Raw genomic sequence first — 27229 nt, forward strand, 5'->3', positions numbered from 1 at the left:
CTTCTTGTGTAGCTCCTTCATGATTTTTCCTTCCTTTCCGAATCCTTACTTCTCCGTGAGTATCTTCGTTCATAACGATCATCTCTACTCCTTCTCTCTCTTGGTGGTGATTCTTTGCTTCTTCTTCTTGGAGAATCTTCTCTTCTCTTGTAGGGAGCCGTACACTCATTGGAATAGTGTCCGGGTCTTCCACAATTGTAGCAATTTCGCTCTCGACTAGAAGATCTTTTGTCATTGTAGGACCTTGACTTGAAGCTTCTATCTTTGCTTCTACTCTTGTAGAACTTGTTGACGTTCTTCACCATTAAGCTCAATTCTTCATTGAAGTCTTGTTTCTCACTTGATGATGTAGGGGCTTCACATGAGGCTTTATAGCCACCACTTGATTTGTTGTGAAGTTCCTCTTTATCCTTAAGTGACATCTCATGAGCAACAATTCTTCCAATCACCTCCGTTGGCTTGAGATCTTTGTAATTGGGCATCATTTGGATCAATGTGCACACGGTATCATATTTTCCATCCAAGGCTCTTAGAATCTTCTTGATGATGAATCTGTCGGTCATCTCTTCACTTCCTAAGCTGGCAATCTCATTTGTGATGAGAGCAAGCCTAGAGTACATTTCAGCGACACCTTCACCATCCTTCATCTTGAACTTGTCAAGTTGGCTTTGAAGCACATCTAACTTGGATTCCTTGACGGAGTCGGTACCTTCGTGCATATCAATCAAAGTGTCCCAAGTTTCCTTTGCATTCTCGAGACGACTGATTTTGTTGAATTCTTCGGGGCACAATCCGTTGAAGAGAATATCACAAGCTTGAGCATTGTATTGCAACATCTTCAACTCATCCACGGTAGCTTCACGGTTTGGTTCTCTCCCATCAAAGAAGTCACCTTGCAAACCAACACACACAATAGCCCAAACGGCGGGGTTATGTCCAAGAATATGCATTTTCATTTTATGCTTCCAACTAGCAAAATTAGTACCATCAAAGTAAGGACCTCTACGGTGATAATTTCCCTCGCTAGACGCCATACTCTCCTAGGTTGTGAAACCAAGGCTATGACCACCAAAAGCTATGGAGATCAAGCAAATGGAGACCACAGCTCTGATACCACTTGTAGGATCGAAAGTATGTCTAGAAGGGGGGGGGTGATTAGACTACTTGACCAAATAAAAACTTAACCTTTTCCCAATTTTAGTTCTTGGCAGATTTTAGCTATTTTGGGACAAGTCAAGCAATCATCACACAATTCAAGCAAGCATGCAAAGAGTATATTGGCAGCGGAAAGTAAAGCCTGCAACTTGCAAGAATGTAAAGGGAAGGGTTTGGAGAATTCAAACGCTATTGGAGACACGGAGGTTTTTCCCGTGGTTCGGATAGGTGGTGCTATCCTACATCCACGTTGATGGAGACTTCAACCCACGAAGGGTAACGGTTGCGCGAGTCCACACAGGGCTCCACCCAAGGGTAACGGTTGCACGAGTCCACACAGGGCTCCACCCACGAAGGGTCCACGAAGAAGCAACCACCCACAAAGGGTCCACGAAGAAGCAACCTTGTCTATCCCACCATGGCCATCGCCCACACAGGACTTGCCTCACTAGCGGTAGATCTTCAAGAAGTAGGCGATCTCCTTGCCCTTACAAACTCCTTGGTTCAACTCCACAATCTTGTCGGAGGCTCCCAAGTGACACCTAGCCAATCTAGGAGACACCACTCTCCAAGAAGTAACAAATGGTGTGTAGGTAATGAACTCCTTGCTCTTGTGCTTCAAATGATAGTCTCCCCAACACTCAACTCTCTCTCATAGGATTTGGATTTGGTGAAAAGAAGGTTTGAGTGGAAAGCAACTTGGGAAGGCTAGAGATCAAGATTCATATGGTAGGAATGGAATATCTTGGTCTCAACACATGAGTAGGTGGTTCTCTCTCAGAACATATGAGTTGGAATGGTGTGTGTGTGTGTTCTCATGGCTCTCTCATCGAATGAGGAGGAGGTGGAGGGGTATACATAGCCTCCACACAAAATCCAACCGTTACACAGTTTTCCAATCTCGGTGGGACCAAATCAATGAACTCGGTCGGACCGAAAATGTAAACCTAGTGACCGTTAGTGATTTTCGGTGGGACTGACATGCAACTCGGTAGGACCGATTCGCTCTTTCGGTGAGACCGAAAAGTTACGGAAGGGAAACAGAGAGTTTGCAACCCCATCTCGGTGAGACCGAGATCCTTATCGGTAGAACCGAATTGCTAGGGTTTGGCAGTGGCTTATGACAAGTGAAACTCGGTGGCGCCGGATAGGAAGAATCGGTGGGACCGAGTTTGGCTTAGGGTTTAGGTCATATGTGGATATGGGAAAGTAGTTGAGGGTTTTGGAGCATATCACTAAGCACATGAAGCAAGAGGCTCATTAAGCAACACCTCATCCCTCCTTAATAGTATTGGCTTTTCCTAAAGACTCAATGTGATCTTGGATCACTAAAATATAAAATGAAGAGTCTTGATCTTTTGAGCTTGAGCCAATCCTTTGTCCTAAGCATTTTGAGGGTTCCACTTTTCACATCCATGCCATGCCAATCATTGAGCTTTCCTGAAATAATCATCTTGGAATAGCATTAGCTCAATGAGCTATATGTTGTTATGAATTACCAAAACCACCTAGGGATAGTTGCACTTTCATTGGTCGAGATCCAGCTCATGTTTAAAATGACACATGAGAGGAAAGGATGAATTCTAGGATCTGATTAAGGATTGTGAACATTTGCAACATATTAAATCAAGGGACCCAAGATGATAAAGGCAAAGGACATGAATGAATATTGCTAGGCATTTGGAATTAACCATAATGCAGGCAGACAAGAATTTCAAGAGCCATAGGTTGCAGAGGATTCTCGAAAGATCAGATAGTATTTCGAAGAATTTTGTGAAGCACCTGAACAACCGGGGATGGACGGATTCCCGGTAAGTGCGAGGAATTGTTCGTGTGGGTATTAATGTGGAAAAGGGCTGCAAAGCAGCAGGCACAAAGGATTCTCGAAATATCAGAGAAAATTTCCGGGTATCAAGTAATAACAAGGTCAACTGGGAACCAAGGTATGAATGACAAGCATAAGTAGTTATCCATAAGGATTTATCGGTGGTTGGGAATAGCAAAAGCGATGACACATAGTATCAAGGGAACATCAGAGAGTAACTTCGGAATCTTCTAGTGCACCAAGTAATCATCTGGAGTGAGGGGCTCTCCGGGAGGAAGTAGTTACGAGAACCTAGAGTCAGAGTTAGTAAAATAATTTAACACAAATAGAAGAGAGATCAGAGTCCCAGAGTATAGGTCGAGGAATAAAAGATTCTAATACCACCCAATGGCGACATGGGCCCGTAAGCCGCACAGCCATGTTAGTAAACACTTTTTCAATGATTAGACTCAACTTCGGCCAAGGAGTTTGGAAGGGGGATTTCTACAGGCAGTCGGCTCTGATACCAACTTGTGATGCCCCCGATTTGACCGTACACTAATCATACATGAAAATGTGTATGATCAAGATCAAGGACTCACGAGAAGATATCACAACACAACTCTAGACACAAAATAAAATAATACAAGCTTTATATTACAAGCCAGGGGCCTCAAGGGCTCGAATACAAGAGCTCGATCGTAGAAGATTCGGCGGAAGCAACAATATCTGAGTACAGACATAAGTTAAACAAATTTGCCTTAAGAAGGCTAGCACAAAAGTAGCAATGATCGAAAAGGCAAGGCCTCCTACCTGGGACCCTCCTAAACTACTCCTGGTCGTCGTCAGCGGCCTGCATGTAGTAGTAGGCACCTCCAGTGTAGTAGGAGTCGTCGTCGACGGTGGCGTCTGGCTCTTGGGCTCCAACGTCTGGTCGCAACAACCAGGTATAGGAAGGGGGAAGAAAAGCAACCGTGAGTACTCATCCAAAGTACTCGCAAGCAAGGAACTACACTACATATGCATTGTTATCAATGAAAGGGGTAGTATATGTGGACTGAACTGCAGAATGCCAGAATAAGGGGGATAGATAGTCCTATCGAAGACTATGCTTCTAGCAGCCTCCATCTTGAAGCAGTAGAAGAGAGTAGATGGTAAGTTAACCAAGTATCATCGCATAACATAATCCTACCCGGTGATCCTCTCCTCGTCGCCCTGTGAGAGAGCGATCACCGAGTTGTATCTGGCACTTGAAAGGGTGTGTTTTATTAAGTATCTGGTTCTAGTTGTCAGAAGGTCGAGGTACAACTCTGGGTCGTCCTTTTACCAAGGGACACCTTTATTCAAATAGATAAACTTCCCTGCAGTGGTGCACCACATTTCCCAACATGCTCGATCCCCTTTGGCCGGACACACTTTCCTGAGTCATGCCCGGCCTCGGAAGATCAACACGTCGCATCCCTACCTAGGCACAGCAGAGAGGTCAGCACGCCGGTCTAAATCCTATGGTGCAGGGGTCTGGCCCATCGCCCATTGCACACCTGCACGTTGCGAGGGAGGCCGGAAGCATACCTAGCCTCCCTAATACAAGAGCAGGCGTTCCAGTCCAATCTGGTGTGCGGCGCTCAGTCGCTGACGTCAAGAAGGCTTCGGCTGATACCACCACGTCGAGTGCCCATAACTGTTCCCGCGTAGTTGGTTAGTGCATATAGGCCAATGGCAGACTCAGATCAAATACCAAGATCTCGTAAAGCGTGTTATTTTGAAGTAACCACGGACGCCGACCAGGGCCAGGCCCAACTCTCTCGTAGGTGGTCCCAACCCGCCCTGTCGCTCCGCCACAAAGTAATAGTCGGGGGCCATCGAGAACCCAGGCCCACCAATACCTGGATGGAACCACCTGCCCCTTCAGCCCCCACATCGGAATCAATTGCGGGTACTCTACGAGCCGACCCAACTTTAGTCACCACATGTATCATACATCATGTATATAGGTATAAACCCGTAATCACCTCCCTAGTGATCACGGCACAGTAGCATAGCATGGCAGACGGACAAGAATGTAGGGCCACTGATGGAATACTAGCATCCTATACTAAGCATTTAGGATTGCAGTTAAAGATAACAACAGTAGTAGCAAAGGCAGGCTATGCATCAGAATATGATTAACGGAAAGCAGTAACATGCTACACTACTCTAATGCAAGCGGTAGAGAGAAGAATAGGCGATATCGGGTTGATCAGGGGGCTTGCCTGGTTGCTCTGACAAGGAGGGGTCGTTGTAGTCGATCACGGGGGTATCGGCGGCGGTCTCGAGGTCTACCGGAAAGAAGTAACGGAGGGGAACACAAATAAATAATAGATCAATCAAAGCAACACAAATCATAACATGGCAATACGTTGTGCTAGGGGTGACCTAACGCAGTGTTACACGTTGCAGACAGAGCGAGGGAATATCCGAGAATATTTTCCGGGCTACGGGCATTTATTGGTCAGACAATCCAAAGAGGAAGGTTCCATGTTTGCAGTGTCGGAGGGGTGTGACAGGTATGTGGATGATATATTCAGATTCGTCTTATTTTTCTGAATGTTTTTCATATATAAAACATTTTCATCGGAGCTATGGTTGAATTTATATGAATTTCCAAAGTTTAAACAATATTATGAAATTATTTGTTAATTCGAAAATAGATGGGTAAATGCTATGGGTACACAGAAGTGTAGCCAGCAAGTTGGCAAAGTGGCTGATAGGTGGGGTCCAGTGCCAGGGTTGACCCAATCAAAGGTTGAATGGTCAAAGAATGAATATTGTAGATGGGTCCCACATGTCATTGTCCGAGGTTAATTTGACTTTAATTAAATCAGATTACTAATGGTGGGGGCACTGCCATTGGTTAGTAGTTAAACTAACTAGTACTAGTAATTAGACCCTAAGCTAATTTGCACGGCCGGCCAGCGGTGGCCATACGTACACGCACATAGCACATGCTCATCCATAGCCACAGCTGTTAGTAGAGGCGGGCAAGAGATGTAGTAGGAACTAGAAGGGAGCAGCAACGAATAGCAGCAACGCATAGCAGCAAGCAAGAGCAGCAGCGGAGCAGCAACGCTAAGAGCAGTAGCATGCAGCCAAGCAGCGACAGAGTAACAGTAGCAGGGCAAAGAAGCAGCAGGTAGCGGGAGCAGCAAAATAGCCAAGCACGCAGGCACGGCACATCGGCGCGACGAGCGGGGGCGAGGAAGGGCACGGCCGGTGCGTGCGCACGGGCGGCATCGATAACGGCCACATGCGCTAGCAGCTGCAACAGGAGCGGTAGCCTAGCACGGTGCAAGCAGCGGCAAATAGCGCACTTGTGTACATACGCGTACGCGGCAGTTCGGACGAGCTCGGGGATGGCGCGACTACGACGATGAATCAACAACAGGGAGATGGAGTTTGGGAAGAGTGGCTCACAGCCGTGCCAGGGACGAGGTCAGGGAGGCCGGGGTGGACTGGAACGATGGCATCAACGGCGAGTTGGTGACGGCCGGTTGAAGAAGATGGCGATGGCGTCAGTCACGCAGCTCCCCGGCTCGAACTGGTCCCCGGGACGGACGAACCCGAGCGTGGCGATCCTCCAGGACGTGCCCCCGAGTGACGGCGACTACGATGGCCGTGGCAACAAGGGCGGGGCAACGGTGACCGCGGAGATTTTGAGCTCGATTTTGAGCAGAAGAAGAAGGGGCCGATGGGGGAAAGAAGGGGGGGACTAGGGTTTCGAGGGCGGGCGCCGGGGCTATATACGCCGGGGAGGTGGTGGATGGCTGCCACGGCGGCCATGGTGCCGTGGATGGCTGCCACGGCCCTCCTTCGTCTCTTGGATCGATGGTGATGACAATGACGATGATTTCCCCCTCCCGGAGGGATGTTTCCCCGACAGAATAACTCCGCCGGAGCCCTAGATTGGTTCTGCCCAGGTTCTGCCTTGAGACTGTGGCTCTTCGTCCTGAAAGCTTCCTTCCAATTTTTTCCAGGTCAAAACACACCATTTAGCCAAAGATGGGCACCAGAGGCCTGCCAGGGGGTGTATAGCCCCCAGTGTCATGCTACAGTAATCCCCTGTTAATGGTGCCATGTCATCACACTACTGTTGCTAATACTCAGTTGATCCAAATCACTGTTCATGTTCAAACTCAAATTCAAAGTCAAAAATTCAAATTTGCCAAACATGAAAACTAAAATGTTCAAAGTGTGGCAAATAATCACTGAGTAATTGTCATGTTGGAACCAACCTCTTCCGAATTCCCAAAATACCCATGGGAATTAATTCAGTGCTCCAGCAGCATTTAAATTGGCCTTTTCAATTTCTAAAATTAATTAGGCAGCTCCTTTTGCCTCCAAACTTTTTGTTCCATCTCAAGGTATTGTGTTAGTTTTATGTGCCAAGTTTTGTTAAAAAAACTCATTTGGTACTAAAAGAAATGCAAAAGAGAGCAAATAAAAAACAAAAGAAAAGAAAAGGAAAAGGGAAAAGTCAGAGGGAGAGAGAGAAAGCCCCTGCCTCACTGGGCCAAACGGCCCAGCTGGCCGTCGGCCCACGCCAGCCGGCCCACTCCCCCTCCCCTGTCGTCTTCCCATCCATCCTGTTCCTCCGACCGGGCTCCCGCCCAAGCCGTCCCCGCCACACCAGCTCGCCGGCGCCGTCTCAAGGATAAGGTCGACCCCTCTCGACGCCCCGGCCTCCTCCCCACCTACCTCCACTCCCCTCTCTCGCCTCCCAAATCCACGCACTCCTTCCCCTCTCTGTCTCGCTCGCCCGCCTCACCCGATCACCATCGCCGCTGTCCCACCTCGCATCACCGCGGCGACCGCCTCCCTCGTGCTCCTCCGATGTAACCAGCCGCTCTGTCGCGCTCATCTACGTTGACTACGGCCACGAAGGGGAGCTGGCAATCCCTGCAACACCGGATCCCCGTCTTCTTCCTCCCCGGGTCACCAGACGCCACCGTCGTCGATTCGGCCTTCCCCTGCGCTCCTAACCTGTCGAGGGCCTTTCTTGCGCCGCGCGGTGAGCCCCTCATTCTCTCCCCTCGCTCCACTGGCCTCTTGCGCTCTCGTAGCCACCGCGTCCGCCATGGCCGAGCTCGGCTCCGCCGTGCAGCTAGTCGTTGTCGTTGTAGTCGTTGCCAAGGCCGGGCAAGCACGGCAACGTGCTCAGGGCATCTCCTTGGTGCCGCCCGAGCCTCTAGCTCGTCTCCCTGCGCCCTCTAGCTCCGTTTCTATCGCTGCCCGATCTCCGGCGTCCGCTCCGCCGCTCGCCACCGTCGTCTCCGGCCGTTTCCGGCCAAACTATCGCCACAGAATGACGCGGCGTCAAGAGGCCATTCGAATGGACCCAATCGCACGCCTAGTGGTGCCCCGTAGCACCGGAACCACCTTCGCCCGAAGTCCGGCGCCGCCCGCGGTGGTCGCCATCGACGTTTCCGGTCGTTTCAGCCACTCCGACCACCGCCAGTCGACGCGCCGTCGACTCACCGTTCCAACGCCCCCAACCGCGACCAAAACGGTGGCCTGTGTGCGGTTTTCGACCGGTCCCCGTACTCGCGCTGCAGCGAACGCGCTCGCCGGTGTGATTCCGGCGGGTCGCCGGCCCACGCTGACCTGGACTGACTACTGGGGCCCGCCGTGCCACTCACCAGTGGGTCCAGTTGACCTGTTGACTGGGTCAACTGCTGACTGGGCTGCCTAGTGAGGCTTACGTGCGGGTCCCACCTCTTAATCATCTAATTAAAACATTTTAATAATTAAAACTAATTAGTTTAGTTAATTAGACACTAACAAGTGGGCCAGTAGTTTTACTAACTAAATTTAGATTAGTTTGAACTCTGTTTAACCCACTGTCTATGACAGGTGGGTCCCCCATGTCAGTTTGACCAGTCAACCAGACTGTTGACTGCTGACGTCACTCATACGTCATGCTGACGTCATATTCCTTTTCTATTAAATTAAGTAATTCCAGAAAATTGTTTAATCTTTGAAAATTCATAGAAAATAAACCGTAGCTCGGATGAAAATGTTTTCTATATGAAAGTTGCTTAGAAAAATCCCACAAATCTGAATGCGCGGTCCATTCACCTGTCACATGCCCCTATCGTGCTGAACATGGAACCGTCCCCTCTCTTTCATATGTCCGGAATTCGTCTAACGCCGGGGATTCATCCTCGGATGTTTATCCCCTCCATCTGCAACGTGTAGTACTATGTTAGGGCAACCCTAGCTCTGCCTATCGTCATTTTATGCCTTGTGATGCATTGTTTGCTCTGTATTTACTATTTCTTCCCCCTCTTCTCTCCGGTAGACCCCGACACCGATGTTGCCCCTGTGATCGACTATGTCGACGATGACCCCTCCTTGCCAGAGCAACTAGGCAAGCAACCCCGCCCCCTTGAGCATTCCGATATCTCCCATTTCTTTCCCTCTCATGCTTGCATTAGAACTGCTACTTCTTTCTGTATGATCCTACTCTGATGCATAGCCTGTTGTTGTTACCTGCTTTCATACCTTACCTGCTTATCCTAAACTGCTTAGTATAGGTTGGTTAGTGATCCATCAGTGACCCCCACCTTGTCCCAGTTGCCCCGCTTTATGTTCTATGACTCGATCAACATGATCAACGTCCAGGCCCCGACTGTTGGGTTTCGTAGTAATTTCAAAAAATTTCCTACGCACACGCAAGATCATGTGATGCATAGCAACGAGGGGAAGAGTATTGTCTACGTACCCAACGCAGACCGACTGCGGAAGCGATGACACGACGTAGAGGAAATAGTCGTACGTCTTCACGATCCAACCGATCAAGCACCGAAACTACGGCACCTCCGAGTTCGAGCACACGTTCAGCTCGATGACGATCCCCGGACTCCGATCCAGCAAAGTGTCGGGGAAGAGTTCCGTCAGCACGACGGCGTGGTGACGATCTTGATGAACTACAGCAGCAGGGCTTCGCCTAAACTCCGCTACAGTATTATCGAGGAATATGGTGGCAGGGGGCACCGCACACGGCTAAGGAATCGATCACGTGGATCAACTTGTGTCAACTTGTGTGTTTAGAGGTGCCCCTGCCTCAGTATATAAAGGAGCCAAGGGGGGAGGGTGCGCCGGCCAGGAGGAGGAGGCGCAGGAGGAGTCCTACTCCTACCGGGAGTAGGACTCCCCTCCAATCCTATTCCAACTAGGATTCCCAAGGGGGAAAGAGGGAGAGGGGTGGCCGGCCACCTCTCCTAGTCCTAATAGGACTAGGGGAAGGGGGGAGGCGCGCAGCCCCCTTGGGCTGCCCCTTTCTCCTTTCCACTAAGGCCCATGAAGGCCCATATGGTTCCCGGGGGGTTCCGGTAACCTCCCGGTAACCCGGTAAAATCCTGATTTCACCCGGAACACTTCCGATGTCCAAACATAGGCTTCCAATATATCAATCTTTATGTCTCGACCATTTCGAGACTCCTCGTCATGTCCGTGATCACATCCGGGACTCCGAACAACCTTCGGTACATCAAAATGCATAAACTCATAATATAACTGTCATCGTAACCTTAAGCGTGCGGACCCTACGGGTTCGAGAACAATGTAGACATGACCGAGACACGTCTCCAGTCAATAACCAATAGCGGGACCTGGATGCCCATATTGGCTCCTACATATTCTACGAAGATCTTTATCGGTCAGACCGCATAACAACATACGTTGTTCCCTTTGTCATCGGTATGTTACTTGCCCGAGATTCGATCGTCGGTATCCAATACCTAGTTCAATCTCGTTACTGGCAAGTCTCTTTACTCGTTCCGTAATACATCATCTCACAACTAACATATTAGTTGTAATGCTTGCAAGGCATGTGATGTGTATTACCGAGAGGGCCCAGAGATACCTCTCCGACAATCGGAGTGACAAATCCTAATCTCGAAATACGCCAACCCAACATCGACCATTGGAGACACCTGTAGTACTCCTTTATAATCACCCAGTTACGTTGTGACGTTTGGTAGTACCCAAAGTGTTCCTCCGGTAAACGGGAGTTGCATAATCTCATAGTCATAGGAACATGTATAAGTCATGAAGAAAGCAATAGCAACATACTAAACGATCGGGTGCTAAGCTAATGGAATGGGTCATGTCAATCAGATCATTCTACTAATGATGTGACCTCGTTAATCAAATAACAACTCTTTGTTCATGGTTAGGAAACATAACCATCTTTGATTAACGAGCTAGTCAAGTAGAGGCATACTAGTGACACTATGTTTGTCTATGTATTCACACATGTATTATGTTTCCGGTAAATACAATTCTAGCATGAATAATAAACATTTATCATGATTATAAGGAAATAAATAATAACTTTATTATTGCCTCTAGGGCATATTTCCTTCACCGACACCGCACATCACCCCCCTAGTTGTACGACTTTGTAGAGTTACCATCGGGTGCCGAGGGTGGAACCTCTTACATCACTCCCGATGAGACCTCTGTAGTGTAGCTATTCGGTCGTGGTCATCGAGGGTGATTTCCTCCTTAACCACTTCTGATACAGCCCAGTCATGCAACCCCTCAAGTGTGAACCTCGAGGGTGGATCCTCATACGTTCACCTTGATGATTACATCGAGTGGAATTCACCGGGGGTGATTCCTCGGTTTTCCCCCTTGGTGTTAGACACACAGTTACTACGGTTACTATGACTTTACACTGAACCATGTTACAGAAGACGGGTCTGCCCTGAGGGGTACCCACGCGAGCTTATTAGCGAGTGATGTGGAGTCGGGTTGACCTGTAAGGTGCCCGCGAGATACTTACGAGGCGTGGCCGGGCATTCTTAGCCCTTGTCGCAAGTACTCGAGACGGGGCAACGGGGTCACATATTTCGTGAGTCTCTGCTTGTTACCGCGCATTCCTAATCCAGTACGATTTGGATATTTGATCCGAGGGGCCTCTGGCGTGATAGCACTAACCATCATGTGGGCATAGTATGGAGTTCTGCGTCGTATGCATCAGCCGAAGCTTATTAGAAGTCAGCGACTGAGCGGCGCGCGCCGGGTTGGACTGGTAAGCACCTGCCTTTTTGAAGGAGGTAGCTAGGTCTGCTCACCGGCCGCGTACGCAACGTGCAAGAGTTCCCGGGGAGATGGCCCATGACCCCTGGGGGCATAGGTTTAGTCCGGCGTGCTGGCCTCTCTATTAAGCCTAGGTCGTGTTGCGGCGTATTGTATGGCCGAGGCCGGGCATGACCCAGGAAAGTGTGTCCGGCCGTAGTTAATCGAGCGTGGTGGGTAAGTTGGTGCACCCCTGAAGGGAAGAAAACATCTATCGATAGCCTATCCTACGGTAACGGACACTTGGAGTTGTATCCAGATCGATACAACTAGAACTGGATACTTGTGATGAGAAATGAATTGTGCATGAGAAATGAATTGTGGATGAGAAATGGATAGTATGGCTCTGGGATTGCTTTCTCGTAGGGAGTCGAGAAAGGATCTCTGGCCGAGGATGATAACACTACTACTACTTTACATTATGTTGATCTGTACTCTTCTAAATGCTGCAAGATGCTTGAAGATGCTAGTCTTCGATAGGCTAGGCTTCCCCCTCCTGTTCTAGCATTCTGCAGTTTAGTCCACAGATGCAACCCATTTCCTTTGATACAGATGCATACGTAGTTTAGATCTGATGTAAGTCTTGCGAGTACTTTGGATGAGTACTCACGGCTGCTTTGCTACCTCTTTTCCCCCATACCCGATTGTTGCGACCAGATGACAGATGCCAGGAGCCAAACGATGTCACTGATGACTACTACTACTACCCCGAGGGTGCCTACTACTACGTGAAGACCGCCGACGACCAGGAGTAGTTAGGAGGCTCCCAGGCAGGAGGCCTTGCCTTTTCGATCAATGTTGTTTTTGTGCTAGCCTTCTTAAGGCAAACTTGTTTAACTCATGTCTGTACTCAGATATTGTTGCTTCCGCTAACTCTTGTGTATTCAACCTTATGTATTCGAGCCCTCGAGGCCCCTGGCTTGTAATATAAAGCTTGTATTATTTTAATTTGTGTCTAGAGTTGTGTTGTGATATCTTCCCGTGAGTCCTTGATCTTGATCGTACACATTTGCGTGTATGATTAGTGTACGGTTAAATCGGGGGTGTCACAAGTTGGTATCAGAGCCCACTGCCTGTAGGTAGCCCCTTTCCAACTCCTTGGCCGAAGTTGAGTCTAGTCACTACAAAAACTTTTACTAACATGGTTGTGTGTCTTACGGGCCCACGTCGCCATATGGGTGGTATTAGGATCTTTTATTCCTCATCTATACTCTAGGACTCTGATCTCTCTTCTATTAGGGTTAAATGAATTTTGCTAAATCTAACTTTAGGATCTCGTGATCACTTTCACCTGGAGAGCACCTTATTACCGATGATCGTCTGCTACACCAGAAGATTCCGAGGTTACTCTACGATGTTCTCCCGAGACACTCGTACCCATCGCCTTTGCAAATTCCCTACCACTGTTATATCCATATTGGTAACTGCTTACACTTGCCATTCATATAATCATTCCCCGTTGATCTTGTTACTACAAGATACCTTGAAATTCTCTCTATTGTTCCGAGAACCGTTTGTGTCACTACCTTGCAGTTCTTCGCCACATGAATATCCCTACGGATAATTCCCTGCACTTACCGAGTATCCACTCATCCCTAGTTGTCCGTGTGTTTCACAAGGTCTTCGAAATACCATTCGATCTTTCGAAAATTCTCAGGAACCTATTGCTCTAGAATTTCTTGATTGCTTCATTATGATTAATCCCATAAGTCTGGTAATCTTATTGTCATCCTTTGTCATTATCATTTGAGTCTGTTGATTGAATATGTTGTGAATGCTCGCAATCCTCAATCAGACCCTACAATTTGTTCTTCCGGACTGATACGTCAATCCGGACATGAGTTGGTTCATCAAATCATACCTTGATTGATTGCCGATCTATGACTAGTCAACTTATTTATCTTTTGATCAGAGCCTCTACTTTTGATTCCCCGATTTGGAAATAATAATTCTTTTGTATCTAAGCATTGAAGTCATCCATATATTTCTATAATCTGATGCCCTGGCATTACTTCTTCTGGTTGAATATTGATGCTCACATCAGATCCCTTGTGGACCACTAGACCCCTTTTTCGGATTTTATCCGACAACGTCCTTCATATTCAATAAGCTTGTGAGCCTTTCCTCGGATACATAATGCTTTTGGTAAATTGTATCCTCCGCTTTCTCAAGCATGCTCTACTACCGAGCTTGTGTTATTTATTCTTGGAATTTATTATATATGTTCCTAAGATGCCTCGATGGGTTGAACCTATGCCTTCCTTAATCTATGTGAAGCCGAAAGATTTCACAGGTCATACTTATCTGGTATTGCACCAAGTAAAACTTTCAACAACTATTGTCATTTTCGAAAAAAAACGAGAGGTGAATGGAAGGTTGTACATTGAAGAAGTGAGAGTCGACCCTGAACCTTTGTGTTCATGCCCACGGACACGGTGTGGAACTTATCATGAAAGCTTCTTGCAAGGATATTCAATCATTTGAATAATTCTTCCGGTATCGTAAATTGGATCCCTTGCAGTTATGGTCTCGACCATATTTCCTCCTTGATCTCATTCACTGGGTAAGTTAAAATTACTTATCCTCTACAAATCATTTCCCCCGTCCAACCTCTACTCCGATTTACCTTCTGGCATTACACCTAGTACTTGATACTGGGAAGCTTTATACCCCATCACATCATTCCTAGCCTGATCGGCTATATTTTATCATAACAACTTTTTAACTGTGCTACCTGGTCCTTATGCCCGAAGCAACTTCCGACGATGAGCTAAGCTTACGTCGATCTTCCTCTTCTTATCTTTTCACGTTAAACAACAAGCTTGACTTTGAGCTTGTGTTGAATCTGTGGTACTCATAGCCTTTCACTTCATCCTCCCTTTTCTTCTCGAGGGCATCTTCATAGAATCTCGTGACAAACTTTGTCTTGATCACCGTCAACACTTTGGCTTCTTCAGAGATGTCAATTGGATTCATGGCTAGAAATACCATCCTTGCCTCTCGATGACTTGTGTCAGCATCAACAACATTCTTGTCTTCCCCCCCAACACAAACTTGATCATATTAATTTTGGGAATACATCCTTTTTGACATGTCGATGGATTGCTACTGAGCCCGTCGGCCACACCCTCATCTTTTCCCTGCTAAAATGGTATGACTTATTTTCTAAGTTGTTTCTGATGGATCCTTGGTGTATCCAAAGTCTGACCTTTGCTTGAAACCATGTCAATGCTATCTCGAAGCATGTCTGGGGTAATCCGATCTCCAATAAGAACATTTCAAGCACGATACTAATTTTCTTTATCAATTATCCAAACACCGTTGTATGGGTAATGTCATGAAATTTCTTTCCCTTTACCTAAATGGTTTTATATTTCTATCCTGTCATGGATATCATGCTCTGCTTGTCCTTGGGAAGGACACACCCCTGAAACATGTGTTTAAACACATTTTCCTTTCCATTGTTCTATTTAATCTCACAATTACATTTTCCTTTCCATTGGTTTGTTTAAACCTTATTGTGATCTATATTATATAAGCAGTAATATTTCCCTTCTTATGTAAACAGCTCGTTGTATCACTCTATCAGTAAGACCCTGTTACTATTGTTGATGACATTCCGGTAGCAACCGATGGACGAGAACTTTGCCTAATGGCCCGCCTCATTCAACCAACAGGAAAATTGTTCTATTCATCCCTCGCCATTGGTACCGACGTTGTTGCTGACATAACTGACAGGCTTCCCTCTGACATGCCTTGCTATCATGATCATGCAAAATGCTAGCGCCCTTTCTACTTTTAACCCACATGGTGGGCCCATAACCCACAGGTCACAGGATCGAAACCTGACTCTCCTGTACCCCCTGTTTCTAAGGTTATTCCTCACGCTTGGCTTCGTATCATGTCACCAGCCACCTTCCGAGGGATGATCTATTCCTGATGCTCTGAACCCCTTTCTCACACTCGGTTCAGGTATCAATCGTTTGTCCATCCGCTTGAAACTTCCTATTGTACCTTCATACTTTTCTCTTGATGTTTTATTAAGTTTGAACTCGAGAGATACTTCACTAGTAGAAAAAGGGTCAAATGTGAAGCACATTAGTGCCGGTTTGTAACAGAACCGACACTAATGTGATCAATAGTACTAGTTCGTGGCGGCGATCAATAGTACCGGTTCATGCCGAACCTTTAGTACCGATTCATGCCACGAACCGGTTCTAAAGAGGCTGTGACAGCCTACGGTCAGGCTATGGCCCCACCATCACCATTTAGTGCCTGTTCGTACCATGAACCGGTACTAATGAGGTTATGGCAAGCTGTTTTTAGTCCCACCTCACTCCCCTAACAAGGCTTTTACCACCTTAAATATGTTACTTCTCAAACTATCACAAGCACTTGGTCTTCATTGAACTCTATGTGTAGAATTTGTGGCCGCAATATGAGTCTTCACCGGTTTACAAATCGTTGAGGACTCATATTGACAATTCAGATTGTACACAAGCAGATCATTGATGATCAAAGTATTTTTTATGTATAAGATCATATTGAAAATTCAGACTGTAAAGAGATATAAGATCATGATCTAAATGCTCTTATATATTTTGCGTTCAGTATGCACCATTCAAAGAGATGCCATCAACTTTCAACCATTTCTGCCTTCATTTGCTATTTTTCATGCATTTAATGATTTGTTTTGAGAGCTAAATGACCTTGAAATTGAAAAGCACTACAAATGAACTCTGAAAAAGTTGAAACTTGGCATGGTATCATCATTTCACCCACATAGCATGTGCAAAAAAGTAGAGAGGGTTACGGCAAAAACTGGATGCACTTCGTTTACAAACTGGACAATCTCTTTCGAAGTATTCGGGTGACGAAATTAAACTCATCTGTTACAAATGCATTTCATTTTTTTAAACTTATTACAACTCCAGACTTTTTGTGCATTCAGTATGCACCATTCAAAGCGATGCCATCAACTTTCAACCATTTCTGCCTTCAGTTGCTATTTTTCATGCAGTTAATGATTTGTTTTGAGCTAAATGACCATGAAATTGAAAAACACTACAAAATGAGATACATTAGTCCCGGTTTGAATTTGAGTCGGCACTAATGTGTCCATTAGTGCCGGTTCCAACTGCTAGGCGGGAGGAGCTCTTTAGTACCGGTTCATGGCGAACCTTTAGCACCGGTTCGTGCCACGAACTAGTACTAATGAGGTTGTGTCAGGTCAGGCTGGGGCCCCACGAGCACCTTAAGTATCGGTTCATGGCATGAACCAGTACTACAGTTTCTTAGTAAGCTGTTTTTTAGTCCCACCTCGCGAAGAGAGAGGCACCAGGAGCGGTTTATAAGCCCTGAGTGTAGAGACGATGAAGAAGAGGCTCAATGCTCACGTTGCTTAGCTTCAAGCCTTGAGGAATATGGTAGACTACACGGAGCTATGTACAGTGCCATTTACACTATCCCGAAAGGCTTGAAGCTAATTAACGAGCATTGCACCTCTTTTTTATTTTTAATAACTTATTACAACTCCGGACTTCTTCTGTTACGGCAAAAACTGGATGCACTTTGTGTACAAACTGGACAATCTCTTTTAAAGTATCAGGGCCGGTTTCAGACGAAAACTCATCTGTTACACCGACACTTCATTTTTTAAACTTATTATAACTCCAGACTTTGAACCATCAAGTTTCAACCATCAACTTGGCATGGTATATAAAAATAAATGAATAGAAGAAAAGAAAAAAAGCAGAAAAGAAAAAATAGCAGAAAAGAAAAAAACTATATAAAAAAACTACTCAGAAATAAATAGTAGAAAATAAATATAGTAGAAAAGAAAAAAACTACTCAGAAATAAATAAAAAATAAAGCAAAAAAGAAAAAACTATATAAAAAAATTTGGGGCGCTGCCCTATGGGCCTGCTAGACCACAGGTGTGCAATTTCAGGCCCACAAGGCCCAGCAGACTCACAAGGCAGCGCGCCGTAGTTAGGCCCAGAAGCCTGCTTTATAGAGGAGTTCGAAATGGCAGCCGCGGCTGGGTTTATAAACCAGTGTGTCTGCCCTTCGCCCGGCGAGGTGGGACTAAACTTTGTGGTGGCAGCATACCACCTTTAGTACCCGTTGGTGGGTCCAACCGGTACTAAAGGGTGACCTTTAGTACCGGTTGGAGCCACCAACCGGTACTAATGGCCTGCTCTTCCTGCCTCTTGGCCTGGCCAAAGTTGGCCTTTAGTACCGGTTGGTGGCTCCAACCGGTACTAAAGGCCTCTCCTATATATACAACACTTACGAAAAATTTCAGTTAGTTCCTTTGTTCGTCTTCGTCGCCGCCCCGTCCCCGTCGCCGTCGTCGCGCCCCGTCCCCGTCGCCGTTGTCGCGCCCTGGCCGTCCCCAGCGTCGCGCGCCCCGGCCATCCTGTTGGGTTTTGTAGTAATTTCAAAATTTTCCTACGCACACGCAAGATCATGGTGATGCATAGCAACGAGAGGAGGAGTATGATCTACATACCTAGTAGATCGACAACGGAAGCGTTTGGTTGACGTAGTCGTACGTCTTCACGATCCGACCGATCAAGCACCGAAACTACGGCACCTCCGAGTTCTAGCACACGTTCAGCTCGATGACGATCCCCGGACTCCGATCCAGCAAAGTGTCAGGGAAGAGTTCCGTCAGCATGACGGTGTGGTGACGATCTTGACGTGCTACTGCTACAGGGTTTCGCCTAAGCACCGCTACAATATAATCGAGGACTATGGTGGCTGGGGGCGCCGCACACGGCTAAGGAATAGATCACGTGGATCAACTTGTGTGTTCTAGGGTGCCTCTGCCTCAGTATATAAAGGACCAAAGGGGGGAGGCTGGCCGGCCACATAGGGCGCGCCAGGAGAGTCCTACTCCCTCTGGGAGTAGGATTCCCCCCCCCCCCAATCCTAGTTGGAATAGGACTTGTGGAGGGGGGAAAAGAGAGAGAGGGGCCAGCCCCCTCTACTTGTCCAATTCGGACCAAGGGAGGGGAGGGGCGCGCGGCCCATGTAGGGCTGCCTCTTCTCTTTTCCACTAAGGCCCATCATGGCCCATTTAGCTCCCGGGGGGGTTCCGGTAACCTCCCGGTACTCCGGTAAAATCCCGATTTCACCCGGAACACTTCTGATATCCAAACATAGGCTTCAAATATATCAATCTTTATGTCTCGACCATTTCGAGACTCCTCGTCATGTCCGTGATCACATCCGGGACTCCGAACAACCTTCGGTACATCAAAATGCATAAACTCATAATATAACTGTCATCGTAACCTTAAGCGTGCGGACCCTACGGGTTCGAGAACAATGTAGACATGACCGAGACATGTCTCCAGTCGATAACCAATAGCGGGACCTGGATGCCCATATTGGCTCCTACATATTCTACGAAGATCTTTATCGGTCAGACCGCATAACAACATACGTCGTTCCCTTTGTCATCGGTATGTTACTTGCCCGAGATTCGATCGTCGGTATTCCAATACCTAGTTCAATCTCGTTGCCGGCAAGTCTCTTTACTCGTTCTGTAATACATCATCCCGCAACTAACTCATTTAGTTGCAATGCTTGCAAGGCTTAAGTGATGTGCATTACCGAGAGTGCCCAGAGATACCTCTCCGACAATCGGAGTGACAAAACCTAATCTCGAAATACGCCAACCCAACATGTACCTTTGGAGACACCTGTAGTACTCCTTTATAATCACCCGGTTACGTTGTGACGTTTGGTAGTACCCAAAGTGTTCCTCCGGTAAACGGGAGTTGAGTAATCTCATAGTTATAGGAACATGTATAAGTCATGAATAAAGCAATAGCAACATACTAAACAATCGGGTGCTAAGCTAATGGAATGGGTCATGTCAATGAGATCATTCTCTCAATGATGTGATCCCGTTAATCAAATAACAACTCATTGTTCATGGTTAGGAAACATAACCATCTTTGATTAACGAGCCAGTCAAGTAGAGGCATACTAGTGACACTTTGTTTGTCTATGTATTCACACATGTATTATGTTTCCGGTTAATACAATTCTAGCATGAATAATAAACATTTATCATGATTATAAGGAAATAAATAATAACTTTATTATTGCCTCTAGGTCATATTTCCTTCAGTCTCCCACTTGCACTAGAGTCAATAATCTAGATTACATAGTAATGATTCTAACACCCATGGAGCCTTGGTGCTGATCATGCTTTGCTCGTGGAAGAGGCTTAGTCAACGGGTCTGCAATATTCAGATCCGTATGTATCTTGCAAATCTCTATGTCTCCCACCTGGACTAGATCCCTGATGGAATTGAAGCATCTCTTGATGTGCTTGGTTCTCTTGTGAAATCTGGATTCCTTTGCCAAGGCAATTGCACCAGTATTGTCACAAAAGATTTTCATTGGACCCGATGCACTAGGTATGACACCCAGATCGGATATGAACTCCTTCATCCAGACTCCTTCATTTGCTGCTTCGGAAGCAGCTATGTACTCCGCTTCACATGTAGATCCCGCTACAATGCTTTGTTTAGAACTGCACCAACTGACAGCTCCACCGTTTAATGTAAACACGTATCCGGTTTGTGATTTAGAATCGTCCGGATCAGTGTCAAAGCTTGCATCAACGTATCCTTTTACGATGAGCTCTTTGTCACCTCCATATATGAGAAACATATCCTTAGTCCTTTTCAGGTATTTCAGGATGTTCTTGACCGCTGTCCAGTGATCCACTCCTGGATTACTTTGGTACCTCCCTGCTAGACTTATAGCAAGGCACACATCAGGTCTGGTACACAGCATTGCATACATGATAGATCCTATGGCTGATGCATAGGGAACATCTTTCATATTCTCTCTATCTTTTGCAGTGGTCGGGCATTGAGTCTTACTCAACTTCACACCTTGTAACACAGGCAAGAACCCTTTCTTTGCTTGATCCATTTTGAACTTCTTCAAAATTTTGTCAAGGTATGTGGTTTGTGAAAGTCCAATTAAGCATTTTGATCTATCTCTATAGATCTTAATGCCTAATATGTAAGCAGCTTCACCGAGGTCTTTCATTGAAAAACTCTTATTCAAGTATCCCTTTATGCTATCCAGAAATTCTATATCATTTCCAATTAGAAATATGTCATCTACATATAATATCAGAAATGCTACAGAGCTCCCACTCACTTTCTTGTAAATACAGGCTTCTCCAAAAGTCTGTATAAAACCAAATGCTTTGATCACACTATCAAAGCGTTTATTCCAACTCCGAGAGGCTTGCACCAGTCCATAAATGGATCGCTGGAGCTTGCACACTTTGTTAGCTCCCTTTGGATCGACAAAACCTTCTGGTTGCATCATATACAACTCTTCTTACAGAAATCCATTCAGGAATGCAGTTTTGACATCCATCTGCCAAATTTCATAATCATAAAATGCGGCAATTGCTAACATGATTCGGACAGACTTAAGCATCGTTACGGGTGAGAAGGTCTCATCGTAGTCAATTCCTTGAACTTGCCGAAAACCTTTTGCGACAAGTCGAGCTTTGTAGACAGTAATATTACCGTTAGTGTCAGTCTTTTTCTTGAAGATCCATTTATTCTCAATTGCTTGCCGATCATCGGGCAAGTCAACCAAAGTCCATACTTTGTTCTCATACATGGATCCCATCTCAGATTTCATGGCTTCAAGCCACTTTGCGGAATCTGGGCTCACCATTGCTTCTTCATAGTTTGTAGGTTCATCATGATCTAGTAGCATGACTTCCAGAACGGGATTACCGTACCACTCTGGTGCGGATCTTACTCTGGTTGATCTACGAGGTTCAGTAGTATCTTGTTCTGAAGTTTCATGATCATCATCATTAGCTTCCTCACTAACTGGTGTAGGTGTCATAGAAACAGTTTTCTGTGATGTACTACTTTCCAATAAGGGAGCAGGTACAGTTACCTCGTCAAGTTCTACTTTCCTCCCACTCACTTCTTTCGAGAGAAACTCCTTCTCCAGAAAGTTTCCGAATTTAGCAACAAAAGTCTTGCCTTCGGATCTGTGATAGAAGGTGTATCCAATAGTTTCCTTTGGATATCCTATGAAGACACATTTCTCTGATTTGGGTTCGAGCTTATCAGGTTGAAGCTTTTTCACATAAGCATCGCAGCCCCAAACTTTCAGAAACGACAACTTTGGTTTCTTGCCAAACCACAGTTCATAAGGCGTCGTCTCAACGGATTTTGATGGTGCCCTATTTAACGTGAATGCGGCCGTCTCTAGAGCGTATCCCCAAAACGATAGCGGTAAATTAGTAAGAGACATCATAGATCGGACCATATCCAGTAAAGTACGATTACGACGTTCGGACACACCATTACGCTGAGGTGTTCCGGGTGGCGTGAGTTGCGAAACTATTCCACAATTTTTCAAATGTACACCAAACTCGTAACTCAAATATTCTCCTCCACGATCAGATCGTAGAAACTTTATTTTCTTGTTACGATGATTTTCAACTTCACTCTGAAATTCCTTGAACTTTTCAAATGTTTCAGACTTATATTTCATTAAGTAGATATACCCATATCTGCTTAAATCATCTGTGAAGGTGAGAAAATAACGATATCCGCCACGAGCCTCAATATTCATCGGACCACATACATCTGTATGTATGATTTCCAACAAATCTGTTGCTCTCTCCATAGTACCGGAGAACGGCGTTTTAGTCATCTTGCCCATGAGGCACGGTTCGCAAGTACCAAGTGATTCATAATCAAGTGGTTCCAAAAGTCCATCAGTATGGAGTTTCTTCATGCGCTTTACACCGATATGACCTAAACGGCAGTGCCACAAATAAGTTGCACTCTCATTATCAACTCTGCATCTTTTGGCTTCAACATTATGAATATGTGTGTTACTACTATCGAGATTCAACAAGAATAGACCACTCTTCAAGGGTGCATGACCATAAAAGATATTACTCATATAAATAGAACAACCAGTATTCTCTGATTTAAATGAATAACCGTCTCGCATCAAACAAGATCCAGATATAATGTTCATGCTTAACGCTGGCACCAAATAACAATTATTTAGGTCTAATACTAATCCCAAAGGTATATGTAGAGGTAGCGTGCCGACTGCGATCACATCGACTTTGGAACCTTTCCCACGCGCATCGTCACCTCGTCCTTAACCAATCTTCGCTTGATTCGTAGTCCCTGTTTCGAGTTGCAAATATTAGCAGCAGAACCAGTATCAAATACCCAGGTGCTACTGCGAGCATTAGTAAGGTACACATCAATAACATGTATATCACATATACCTTTGTTCACCTTGCCATCCTTCTTATCCGCCAAATACTTGGGGCAGTTCCGCTTCCAGTGACCAGTCTGCTTGCAATAGAAGCACTCAGTTTCAGGCTTAGGTCCAGGTTTGGGTTTCTTCTCTTGAGTAGCAACTTGCTTGCCGTTTTTTTTAAGTTCCCCTTCTTCTTCCCTTTGCCCTTTTTCTTAAAACTAGTGGTCTTGTTGACCATCAACACTTGATGCTCCTTCTTGATTTCTACCTCCGCAGCTTTCAGCATCGCGAAGAGCTCGGGAATAGTCTTATTCATCCCTTGCATATTATAGTTCATCACGAAGCTCTTGTAGCTTGGTGGCAGTGATTGGAGAATTCTGTCAATGACGCAATCATCTGGAAGATTAACTCCCAATTGAATCAAGTGATTATTATACCCAGACATTTTGAGTATATGCTCACTAACAGAACTGTTCTCTTCCATCTTGCAGCTATAGAACTTATTGGAGACTTCATATCTCTCAATCCGGGCATTTGCTTGAAATATTAACTTCAACTCCTGGAACATCTCATATGCTCCATGATGTTCAAAACGTCGTTGAAGTCCCGGTTCTAAGCCGTAAAGCATGGCACACTGAACTATCGAGTAGTCATCAGCTTCGCTCTGCCAGACGTTCATAACATCCGGTGTTGCTCCTGCAGCAGGCCTGGCACCCAGCGGTGCTTCCAGGACATAATTCTTCTGTGCAGCAATGAGGATAATCCTCAAGTTACGGACCCAGTCCGTGTAATTGCTACCATCATCTTTCAACTTTGCTTTCTCAAGGAACGCATTAAAATTCAACGGAACAACAGCACGAGCCATCTATCTACAATCAAACATAAACAAGCAAGATACTAATCAGGTACTAAGTTTCATGATAAATTTAAGTTCAGTTAATTTACTCAAAGAACTCCCACTTAGATAGACATCCCTCTAATCCTCTAAGTGATTACGTGATCCAAATCAACTAAACCATGTCCGATCATCACGTGATATGGAGTAGTTTCATTGGTGAACATCATTATGTTGATCATATCTACTATATGATTCACGCTCGACCTTTCGGTCTCCGTGTTCCGAGGCCATATCTGTATATGCTTGGCTCGTCAAGTATAACCTGAGTATTCCGCGTGTGCAACTGTTTTGCACCCGTTGTATTTGAACGTAGAACCTATCACACCCGATCATCACGTGGTGTCTCAACACGAAGAACTTTCGCAACGGTGCATACTCAGGGAGAACACTTCTTGATAATTTAGTGAGAGATCATCTTATAATGCTACCGTCAATCAAAGCAAGATAAGATGCATAAAAGATAAACATCACATGCAATCAATATAAGTGATATGATATGGCCATCATCATCTTGTGCTTGTGATCTCCTTCTCCGAAGCACCGTCGTGATCACCATCGTCATCGGCGTGACACCTTGATCTCCATCGTAGCATCGTTGTCGTCTCGCCAAGCTTGTGCTTCCACGACTATCGCTACCATTTAGTGATAAAGTAAAGCATTACATCGCGATTGCATTGCATACAATAAAGTGACAACCATATGGCTCCTGCTGGTTGCCGATAACTCGGTTACAATACATGATCATCTCATACAATAAAATTCAGTATCATGTCTTGACCATATCACATCACAACATGCCCTGCAAAAACAAGTTAGACATCCTCTACTTTGTTGTTGCAAGTTTTACGTGGCTGCTACGGGCTTAAGTAAGAACCAATCTCACCTACGCATCAAAACCACAACGATAGTTTGTCAATTTGACTCCGTTTTAACATTCGCAAGGACCGGGCGTAGCCATACTTGGTTCAACTAAAGTTGGAGAAACTGTCACCCACAAGCCACCTCTGTGCAAAGCACGTCGGGAGAACCGGTCTCGCGTAAGCGTACGCGTAATGTCGGTCTGGGCCGCTTCATCCAACAATACCGCCGAACCAAAGTATGACATGCTGGTAGGTAGTATGACTTATATCGCCCACAACTCACTTGTGTTCTACTCGTGCATATAACATCAACATATAAAACCTAGGCTCTGATACCACTGTTAGGTTTCGTAGTAATTTCAAAATTTTCCTACGCACACGCAAGATCATGGTGATGCATAGCAACGAGAGGAGGAGTATGATCTACATACCTAGTAGATCGACAACGGAAGCGTTTGGTTGATGTAGTCGTACGTCTTCACAATCCGACCGATGAAGCACCAAAACTACGGCACCTCCGAGTTCTAGCACACGTTCAGCTCGATGACGATCCCCGGACTCCGATCCAGCAAAGTGTCAGGGAAGAGTTCCGTCAGCGCGACGGCGTGGTGACGATCTTGATGTGCTACTGCTGCAGGGCTTCGCCTAAGCACCGCTACAATATAATCGAGGACTATGGTGGCTGGGGGCGCCGCACACGGCTAAGGAATAGATCACGTGGATCAACTTGTGTGTTCTAGGGTGCCTCTGCCTCAGTATATAAAGGACCAAAGGGGGGAGGCTGGCCGGCCACATAGAGCGCGCCAGGAGAGTCCTACTCCCTCTGGGAGTAGGATTCCCCCCCCCCCCAATCCTAGTTGGAATAGGACTTGTGGAGGGGGGAAAAGAGAGAGAGGGGCCGGCCCCCTCTCCTTGTCCAATTCGGACCAAGGGAGGGGAGGGGCGCGCGACCCATGTAGGGCTGCCTCTTCTCTTTTCCACTAAGGCCCATCATGGCCCATTTAGCTCCCGGGGGGGTTCCGGTAACCTCCCCGTACTCCGGTAAAATCCCGATTTCACCTGGAACACTTCCGATATCCAAATATAGGCTTCCAATATATCAATCTTTATGTCTCGACCATTTCGAGACTCCTCGTCATGTCCGTGATCACATCCGGGACTCCGAACAACCTTCGGTACATCAAAATGCATAAACTCATAATATAACTGTCATCGTAACCTTAAGCGTGCGGACCCTACGGGTTCGAGAACAATGTAGACATGACCGAGACATGTCTCCAGTCAATAACCAATAGCGGGACCTGGATGCCCATATTGGCTCCTACATATTCTACGAAGATCTTTATCAGTCAGACCGCATAACAACATACGTCGTTCCCTTTGTCATCGGTATGTTACTTGCCCGAGATTCGATCGTCGGTATTCCAATACCTAGTTCAATCTCGTTGTCGGCAAGTCTCTTTACTCGTTCTGTAATACATCATCCTGCAACTAACTCATTTAGTTGCAATGCTTGCAAGGCTTAAGTGATGTGCATTACCGAGAGGGCCCAGAGATACCTCTCCGACAATCGGAGTGACAAAACCTAATCTCGAAATATGCCAACCCAACATGTACCTTTGGAGACACCTGTAGTACTCCTTTATAATTACCCAGTTACGTTGTGACGTTTGGTAGTACCCAAAGTGTTCCTCCGGTAAACGGGAGTTGGATAATCTCATAGTTATAGGAACATGTATAAGTCATGAAGAAAGCAATAGCAACATACTAAACGATCGGGTGCTAAGCTAATGGAATGGGTCATGTCAATCAGATCATTCTCTCAATGATGTGATCCCGTTAATCAAATAACAACTCATTGTTCATGGTTAGGAAACATAACCATCTTTGATTAACGAGCCAGTCAAGTAGAGGCATACTAGTGACACTTTGTTTGTCTATGTATTCACACATGTATTATGTTTCCGGTTAATACAATTCTAGCATGAATAATAAACATTTATCATGATTATAAGGAAATAAATAATAACTTTATTATTGCCTCTAGGGCATATTTCCTTCAGTCTCCCACTTGCACTAGAGTCAATAATC

Source organism: Triticum aestivum, chromosome 5A (genome assembly GCF_018294505.1).
Source record: "Triticum aestivum cultivar Chinese Spring chromosome 5A, IWGSC CS RefSeq v2.1, whole genome shotgun sequence".
Classification (NCBI taxonomy): Eukaryota; Viridiplantae; Streptophyta; class Magnoliopsida; order Poales; family Poaceae; genus Triticum; species Triticum aestivum.